We start from the raw sequence: 11,056 nt of genomic DNA, 5'->3' as shown, positions 1-11,056 counted from the left end.
AAAGATAGAATTATGACCCAACATACATTCACATCTTATAGAACAGAAAGCAAATCTAACAACTTACTAGCCTATAATCGCACCAACGGGCGAAAGCCAACTTAATCTTCTTTCACGAAATAATCCTAAATATATATATATATATTAATTATGTATATATATATCTAGTTTTTATACCTCAGCCCAACGATAACTGTAGCTTACCAGTCGTAACTTCTAGTCACACATTAAGGTATATACAATACCAAACCTTGAATGTTAAGATTGATACGATTGTAACTTGATATTTCAAAACAAGCGACATCGTTATGTCTCATATTCTTCTCTAATTCGGAAGAACAAAATCCGTACACTGTCTGTCAAAATTGGTTTTACATTGCATTCCTCAAAAACCGCACTCTTTTTAACGTAGGAAACATGCTATAATTTAAATATTTCCGGTATATTACTGGTCAATAACCACCGTTAGATAGCATGGAAATCAAAACTCTATCGAAATCCGTAGTTTTCATTGACTAAACTGAAAAAACTTACAAACTAAATATATTAATCAATATAAAATGTATCCCCCTTCTGCTAGTCCACCGCCGATGAAGTAATGTATAAAATCACCAAATTGACTTTCATTTTTCTTTTTTATGAGAAATGATTCTAAAATTAGTCTTCATTTGATATCAAGAACACAATTCACGATGAAACAACAACCAAAACTCAACCACAAATCAAAAACACCTTTCGTATTTGTCATACCTTCGTTCGAATTTATATTCAAGCACAAATCGCGATTATTATCGTCTCGATATTACGACTTTCGCAGAATACAATGGACTTCGCCAGCCTACGATAGCCAAGGGTCAAACAGCAATAATTCTAATACATGATCTCGACAAAATAATTTAACGCTTTTATCGCTTAGAAGGCAACCTTGGCTCGGTTGTTTATGAAATTATTCGTCAATTAGACCGCGTTACGAGTTCGGATATAGACTTAAGTGCCCGCCAATGTTAAGGTTCTTGTTAGCTCTTTAAAAGTGCAAAGTAGCTCGTATGTTTACGAAAGTCATACATACGTTTCGTCAGAGAATAATTTGACGGACAGATAACTATGGATCAGGAGTGAACACTCATTGATCAGGGATAAACTTACTGTTGAATCTCGACCAGCATAGTACGTATAATATCATATTCGTATTTTGACTTGAATTCAAACGATAATTTGTGTATAATTTTATAAAGAAGTTTTTATTTTAAAATGTAGATCTTCATACAATTGCGTTTTCCGTATAGGTTACGTTTCTATCAGTAAATTGTTGTCATTGGCGAAAAGTGATAAATATTATTTTTAATATTGTATTACTTCACACCATTATGTGTGTTGTTATTTGATGCAGAATCTTGAGAAAATTTTCAAGCAATCAATCAAGTAATTCAATTCAAGTAGAAAGGATTTTGGCGACAGACTAGTACGACAACATTAAATAACAAACAATACATGAAAATAGCAGAGATAAGCGGTACTTTTCGTTAATGAATGAACAAGATACCACACGTTAAACTTACCACAATACAAATTCATTCACGTTTTGGACAAAAAACATTAAAATTAAATCATGGATGTTAATTTCGGTCCTATTTTGCCAGAACTATATATACAATGCATTGCGGAAGTAATGGTTGAAGATACGTCGTCTGTTGGGTTAATTCCTGGCGTTGGTGTATCGCGTATCTTTCTGTGCGATCAAACAAGAAATAAATCCACACATACGAAACTCCAAATGTTCCGCAATTTTTTGAAATCCATATTAAATTATTTCAATGATGATCTGAAAAGATGGTCAAGTAAATAGGGAAAAAATCATCTTTTATCTCAACAACAACGATAAGAACAATTCAAAGGTTCGCGCTTTGTGCAAGAAAGTATTGCATTGAAAAGCATATAGTCAAATGATGTATACTACAGACTTATTATTTGGGAAGATGTGTTTTAGAGCCATACATTTACGCTCCAAACATCAATAAACTGAAAATATGATTTCAGATTCCTTCTGTCACAAGTGATATCTCGGTGAACGAAAAAAGGGTAGCGAGAGAACGCCGCTGGTATGAACATATATGTTCATTCAAAACATGCAAATAGTTTAACGTTTTTCAAATATTATAATATAACCTTGAAATAAAATACAATTGAAACTAGTTAACGGATACTTTATATAAATTGATATTCCTCATCATGACGTATCGAAAAGTAATTTCCCTTCTACTTCCATAATCTGTAGTCATGCCTTTTGGTGCCAAATTTTCAGAAAATTCAGTGGACATCTTTTTGTGACGTATGTTAGTGTGGGAATCGCCACATATGTTGAACAGCATGTTTTCGTTGACATTGGGCGTATCCCCAACAACAAAAATGACAATACCACGGCGGAATTTCTCTAATTCAAGTATTATTTAAAACTGTATTTACCGGGCAAAGAAAAAGCGTGTCATAAATGACATTAGAACATAGTATAAGTAAAAGTTTGTATGAGTAAAAACGACGCATTCTCCACCGGGTATTTTATAACATTGATACAGCTTACGGTGATTTCATGTGTGCTGGTCTACAACTTTTTTCAATTTTGTACAACTTTTATAATAAGATGGTAAATCGTCAAATATGAAAATATTTATAGTCAAATATTTCTTTGGAGTGTTATCATTTAAAATAATAGAACAATCCAATGAGTATTAAGAAGATATTATAAAAATATTATAAAATATTTATGTTATTAAAATATTATATTATTAAAAATATTATTTTGCTCAAATCTGTGTAATTTTACAACTTAAAATGCTGATCAACAAACATTGGTTTCAATCGTCTCGTTTTTTATGCGTTATATCGTTTGACTTCCCCATGGAATCAATGATCTAACAAACCTATACCAGCACTGTTGTGTTTTCAGTGCACATTAAATTAAAAAATGGTCCCGAGCCACAAGAGAGCTTTTTGAATTATTATTAAGTATCAATAATTCTTCCCATTTCTTCATGGTTATTTCCCACGTTTAATACAACACAGTCACTTGAATGGACAACCGGACACTTACATTCCTTTTTGGTAGGGTACACAATTAGACATCTGCTATAACGGGGTGGCCCATCATTGATGGGAACGACGAAAGCTATAGATACCTCTAAAGTGTCTCCCGCATAGTAGAACAATGCGCTAAGTCATGTTTTTTTTATTCTTTCGATGAATTGCACTTTTAGGAATTTTGGCTGAAAATTCACGAGTATATTGTAATTGTAATGTAAAAAAATCGATCAAATTTGAATTTTGCCTGTAGGAAAATCCTTTTTTTATTTATAGGTGAACAAACAATATTATCACAATATTACTATCGCCTTTACTCTATATTTCGCCAAAACTAAGCGGATATTGCACAGAATTGCTCGCCAAGTTTTATGCGATTACGTAATTACGTGCTGAATTAATAATATTATAAAACCTTGGTCTACCCGACTGTTTGCGTACTGGCCATGTGTAACTCATACAACAGGTTAACGGTTGATACGTTTTGTGGAAAATAATTTATAAACAAATCTTTATCTCGAAATAATCTAAATAATAGAAAATGAGGGACTGACTTTTACAAGAAACGACGCATTTTATTCGTATAGGTACGTGCGTCTTGCGTCTGGAGATAATTGATGCAAAGGTCATATACAAATTTTTACGCTACGAACGTAGGAAATTACTATAATATTTTGTTATTGCATGCAATCCATCACATGTTTAAAAACTTGAACACAATGCAGTGCTATATTTAACTGCCTGGCTGTGAGCCAGGCGAGAAAAGAGTAAGTCCCAAAATATATTACAAATATAATAGGTTTTCAAACTTTTATTATTTACGTAAAATTCTTGTTACTATGTTATTTGCTCTCGAATCTATGTTAGCACTAAAAATCTCCAACAAACATCTGTAATACATTCCTATGCACTTAACCACTATTACCTGATAAGTGTTTACGCGTGAAATTATAAAATGTAAATGTACTCGGAAACTGTTGCCGTCATTCAGGTAATTGCCTCATTGGAAATATCCACAAACATTGTTATACACATAATAAAATTTGAATATCTTCCTAATTGCCAATCGTTTAACTGAGTATGTAATATCCATGCCAGGTCACCTTATAATATATTTGTATGAATTCTGAAAAAAAAAAAGATGTTTACCTGTTACTATCAGCTCATTCATGTATTTTTAACAAATGACAAAATAGAAATATCCGTCCGGTAATAATTGTGGCAATTAATTAGTACGGGTCATAAACTGACACTGTCTTTGATTACATTAATTACCATTTTAAACAAATTGTTCCCGCTAATTCCAGAATATCTACCATACGAGAAATTGTTCGAATAACAGACATATCCATTCCACCACAAGCAGTTTTAGCAAAATATCAAGATAGTAACTATATGTTACCATCGTATCAGTCAATATACTTTAGTCCCAATAAGAGAAAACATTAAAATTAAGTAATTCAATCGTTTCATATGGTAATATATATGTCTCAATTCTTCTCATTTCAAATTTGCATTGATTCAATTCTGATAACGTTTTTTAGGAGATATAGGAGAAAGATGCTAACTTCCTGAAAACTGGATAAATGTTCATTTTCGACTTCTCGGAAAGCCAGTTTTTTATGCAATATCAGAAAACGCAGCAGACATGTATAGGGAAAACATATCAATCAAACCCAGTGTTTATAATATGTAAATTTTTCATCCGAATCGGTACTCGTATAGGTAAATCGTTGAATAATATTGCGCAATATTTTGCGACTAGATTTAATGAGATTACATCAAATAGTTTCCAAATTGTTGTGAATATTTGCAGAATCACGAGCCGTAAAACCTCAAAGATTTTTCAAATAAATTTTCAATACGTATAATTCGGCATAATTACAATGTGCTTTTCTTCCAACATAAGACATCTGTTGTCTTGACTACAAGCACTTGAGATTTGAGAAATGTTTTTCGAAAAACTCAAGTGTGGTGGTATTGGTATGTTAAATGATAGAGGTTTAGTAATGCTAAGAAGTTCTTCCTTCCTAAACTCGATTACTTTCAAACCCCTTTGTAACTGCAATATTTTTTTAATTTCGAGTACAGCTTAATAAAGGCATTGACTTATTTTTGGCAATGGAAATAACGATAGGATATATATTTTGTTTATGTTGTATGTATGTTGAATATGCGGATAAAGAACCGCTGTCAGAAAGCCTTCACTCTTTTTGTAGACATCAACATATTTAGTTCATATATTAAACATTTATAACGCTATTTACAGCTACAGAAGCTACCTTCTAAATTGTCCTTGCTTCGTATTCAGTTAATTCGTTAACTTTGTTTCATGGAAATCATAAGGGAATAATTGAGAAAATGAGCGCAGTCATAAATATACTGAATAAAGGCTATATGACAAAAGATGCCAATAACAAGAAAATTGTTTTGACTATCTCAACAGCGCTGTAACAGAATCGGATGTGACTTATTTACATGTTATGCCGTTATTCGTGACGTACTCAAAGAATTTTATTTTTTAATATTAAATTATTTAATTGGTATTTCTCAATTAATGCACATTTTTGTATTTTAATCGGAGTAAAAATATATTTTGTGTTTAAAAATAGATAAAAATACGTTTTATGTTAGTTATTAATATTATTATTAAAAATGATCGTGTAGTCAGAGTTACGTGCCATACATCCTTTTTCAATTTTATATTGCAATTCTAATAACGAAGTTACGTCATATATTTTGATCAAATATATTAGATTGCAATAAAAGTCAAAAAACGTTTAGCTGTTTTCTTTCGGAACGACACGTCTTATGTTGCTTCTAAGAAATATAACCGAATGTTCCAATATATAAATCACGAAGTAAGTTCCCCTTCGTTTTGCTGAATACATATTGTCAGCACTTGTTAGGTCGCACACTACAAGAATGGAGAAATTGATTTCAATTCAAGAGGCGAACGTTCTATGTCGAAGTGTTCGTGTATTGTAATTTCACTAACATATTTCGCTGAAAATCATAGCTTGCCTATTGTTCCCCGCAACCGCCGGAATGTGGCAAAATTGGGCTTTGTCGTACAGTACACCCGAATGGTTACAGAAATTACCGTCAGCAGTCCCATAGGATGCTACTTTTCACGTCGGGCAATTGACCGGCGGTGTATTTCTATGGTGAAGTTATTTTACCTGGTGCATAAAGTATAGTTGGTTACTTTTAAATAATCACACTCAACATATTAACATCATTAACTTGAAAAGAATTGCTACGGATCTAATAAATTGTTCGACACGTCTAATTCAAAGTAAATTGATAAATACAATGTTATTAACTAATGTTTCGAACGTGACATGAAGTTTTTATGAGAGCGATTAATATAATTGATAAATCACACGCAAGATGTGTGAAATGGAGAAACTTATGCGTTCGAGGGGAAAGCGATTGAACGAACGTGAGATTGCACACAGGTTATTGCTAACGTCATAACTTATCATCGTTAAAAAGCAATTGCATTTGCAGACGACACCGTATAAATGTGAAATGTTGGCAAGCCTTCAAAAAATTGAATACCTCATTTAAATATACTGAGAAAAAAGATGCTGTGGGTTAAATATCACAGATATTATGTCGCGAATTCAATTTCCCCGCGTAATATAAAATGGTTGGTTCGTTGTCTCTAAGGTAGAAGCAGACCAATACTCCAAAAAAAAAAAAGTAACCTTCGACACCTCATTCAATGTGACTTAATAACATCCCCGTGACCTTCTCTCATAATTACCCGTGTGGTTCATTCAAAATACTCGCAGTTAAAGATACTAATAATAATTTTTTATCAAACACACCTTGTCGTGGACAATTGGAAATAAAAAATAATTTGTAATATTCACATGACATGCGTTCATTTCACGAAAATGTCTGTGATATTATTGAAGCTCGAGTGCTTGAATTTTGATCAATTGACATGGAAAAATCGGATCTGTACCTTAATAAATTTCGACAGATCTGTCAATATCAGGTGTAGTGAATAAAACTTTCATCCTAATACAAAATAAAAATCAATAACAATTTTTATATTTCAGATCTCGTAGTAGTTTTTACGTTTTGTAAATTGCAATCTCTATTACGACAATATGCTGATGTGATTTCTTCATTATTGCTCATTGAGCATGTCGAATGTTCCAATTACGGATTATTCAGTTTTTATATGGCCATCAGATCACAAAATTTCACGACGTCACAAGAAGTTGTTTTTTGTTGTCATGCTTTCGATAGTGATATTGTCAATATCATAACAGCTGAACATGATTGCCGGCAGTCCACGATAATGAGCTATTAGTTTAAGAAGCTGGCAAATAAAATTCCATGCGTATTCTAGCACATTGCTTGAGTATTTCGGATTATTTAGCAAATTTGCCTAATTATTAAATTTTATTTTAACACCTCATGTCGCTTTCCAATGCACGCATACGTAAAGGGGTTTTTGATTTTTATAATTACAAATGTGGGCGAAAGTGCAAAAATAAAACGATGTTGGACAGTGTTTCCTTGAATTTCACTCACTTGGGTAGTAGTGGGTGGTTTGCTTGATCCTTGAGTAGACTGTTTAGCTAATCCTGATAATTTTTTATATGGCAAGGTGCCGCGAGTAAACGGGCTTGTTTTGAATTTTATGATTAATGTGTTCTTAATTATCACAAGCAAAGTGAGTATTATTGAGTAAAATATTAGTGTTATATGCTTGTATATTTTGTTTCAAAATTCTGTTTTGTTGATGCCATGATGCGTTATATGTCTGAAGCATGTATAGTGATTGAAAGGCGACACTGTGAAATACTGTGAAATAAATCTATTTGCTCGTATGATTTTGATTTCCCCTCTTCACGAACGTGCGTTGCTCAAGAATTGTTAACGAGACGTTTGCGCTAGTTACGCTCTTACGTCAACGTGTTCCGTTCGTAATTAGTTTGTCTGGTATTAACTTTCGGACAAAGTTATGCGTGATTCAGCAACGCGAGGCAACAACCATTTCAAGGAATAATTATATTTGATATTAACCACTTCTAATAAGCACTTGCTCGGTTGGTAAATTGAAATGCCCTTGAAAAAATACTTTTACAATCAATAGTTTTATTTCCAATCGACCACTTTACTAACTAGTCCAGACGTTTTGGAATACTTCCGTGTAGATACTTTCTCACAAAATGACAATTAGAAGTCGAACATTTTCTACTTCATCAAATCCACAATTTGGAAGGAGCATGAAAAGAATAACTAAATTGCTATTCTGATGAATAACTTTTCAAACCCTTTTTTATTAGCCGGTTTAGTCAGCTTGCAGCTGTGCATAATGTTCCAGAAAGGGACAAACAGGCAATAGATTTGAATATATGAAGATACGATGTTTAATTAAAAAAATCATAGATATGTCTACTCTAACACCAGACGACGCAAGAGCATACTTCATAAGATGCAAATCGGAAAGTGTACAAATATCTCGTTATTTAGACATGAAATCAATATATTATATTGTAGGCTACCTTTTTAATCAATGGTTTTTCTCAAAATTGAGTCCAGTCATTATAACTGTATCTAACGTTTGAATTCATGCTTCAAGCTAAAATGAATAATATATCGAGAAAAGTCGTCTACATTTGCCGAATTCCATATCCCAATTTTGCACTAGTCCTCTTTTCCAATTATATCATGAAGCAAATATCAATATCGTCTTCAAATAAATTCCCGCTTTAGTATATATCTCACAAAGAAAGGGACAATTCATGATACTGACAAAATGAATAATTGAAAAATCTTTGAGCTTTGCAAAAAGCTTTCAATAACTGATTTGATACACTCTTTTCGTTACTTGCAAAGTTGAAAATGAAATCTTAAAATAACAGAAAAAGAAAACTGATACTGAAAAAGAGCTAATAATATCAACACTGATAACCGATATTGGCATATTTTTAGTGGAAATCACTCATAGGCATTCTCAGAACAACAAACTACTAGTTAAACTAAATAATTCGGCCAAATCAAAAATGTTTTGTTGTCGAATGTGATCTGCCGTTGATTAATTTCTAGTACAGTGTAAGAAAAAAAACTCTTCCAAACTCCTAATATGAGAATGCTGTTGTAGGTATTCAAATGTTTCAGTAAATTTATAATGTTAATGAACTGACATTTTGTTTTCGAGAGATTTCAACAACAGATGATTTCTTATAAATTTTATGAGAATCTTTGATGCAAAAATATGGCTTGAAGAGACGAAACCGCGCATTTATTGTGGAACGTTTTCTCACTCACAGTGAATCTGTAACTGAAAATATTATTGCTAATGAAGATTTGATTACCAGTCACGGCGATGATTTTCCTTTATCTGGCTTTGTCAATAAGAAAACTGTTCGTTACTAGACAGAAAGTAACCCTAGACTGCTACACAAAAAAACTCTTCATAGCGAGCAAAAAGTGTGGTATCGGGTAGCGAGGGCCCATACTTTTGGGGGAGGAGTATAGTTTAGCCAAGATGAAGCAACTGCCCTTCGGACAAAATGAATAGATGTTCTTCGAGGACACTTTTCAAGACATTTGATTTTTTTGCATGATGGTGAGCATGATGGGGTGCATGATTTATTTGCATGGAATGGCCAGAAAGTTGATTATTTTCTGTGTGGTTAGAACCTTGGGTGTCGCTGCTCGATAACCAGTTTCGGTTTCCCGCGGCTTCCCTTCCCATCATAACTGTAAAGATCATTTTTTCGTACTTTGTGTACGATTTTATATTTTTTTACTGGTTGGGAAAAAAAACTTGACTTGACGTTACCTGGGTATCTTGGAGCAAGGTGTACAAGTAGCGACCAACAACCATTGGTGGACTGGAAGCTGCCATTCGCAAACTAGTAAATGAAATTCCACGAGAAATTATTCAGATGGTGATAGAAAACTTCGGGTGATATGGGATTGCCAGAACGGTGATTATTGTGATCACTTTCTGTGTGGTTATCTCTATGACGAGGTGTGCAAGCACCCACCAACAACCATTGATGGACTGAAAACTGTCATTTGCAACAGTAAAAGAAGTTCCACGGGAAATTTGCTTACAGCAATGGATTCCAGCTCGAGAGGCTATCTTGAAGGCGTTACTTTTAAAACGTAGTTCACACAAAATGGCAATCAACAAAACAAATTTTCTCCATCCTGTTCAATGCTTTTGTATTTTGAACTCTTCGCTATTTTTTCGGCGTTAATTCATTCAAATTTCAGTTCCAGTTTTTCTTCATTATAACCATGACTTAAAATTTTATTGCAAAAGAGGAATCCTTTATCATAGATCTTTTCTTTTGACCGCGTTGGTTATAGTGTCATGATTCTGGTCAAGTATAATCATTTTTTTTATAGGTACTTGTCATGTTAGTGGTCTTTCGGTCGGTGTCATTTCTGGAAATCAATCATTTTGGCACAATTTTCCCCAAAATTTTACCCTAATGCATAAATACTTTTAAATTCCGATTGCCTCTAAACAGGATGGTTAAATTCATATTAAGTGGCACTGTGAAACAGTTTCTCAGCAGAAACAGTAATGCATCCCGATCTTAAGATGAATCATGCACCGTTATTAATTTCGTTATCAGACTAAATATACATTAAGTAGGCCTATACATAAAGTTTTGGTTCCATTTCGTTGGTTGAGTATCGAAAAGAATCGTTGTCTCCACACACAAAGAAACCATATATATATATATATATATATATATATATATATATATATATCTAATACGGTAGTTAAGTAGACATACCGTGCTAAAAAAGCGACAGTTATGTAGACGGAAAAATTGGGTAGACATTTTCCTGTCCGCTTAATTATTCCACGTTCCATAATTAAAACGTTTTGCTATTTTTTGCTGAAATCTCTTTTTCTCTGATAAAACAGTATCAAAAACAATATGTTCTTTCAATATTTTTAAAATATCTGCATATTTTCGCCAACTTT

This window comes from Styela clava, chromosome 3 (assembly GCF_964204865.1).
Source record: "Styela clava chromosome 3, kaStyClav1.hap1.2, whole genome shotgun sequence".
NCBI lineage: Eukaryota > Metazoa > Chordata > Ascidiacea > Stolidobranchia > Styelidae > Styela > Styela clava.
This window is presented reverse-complemented; position numbering follows the sequence as displayed.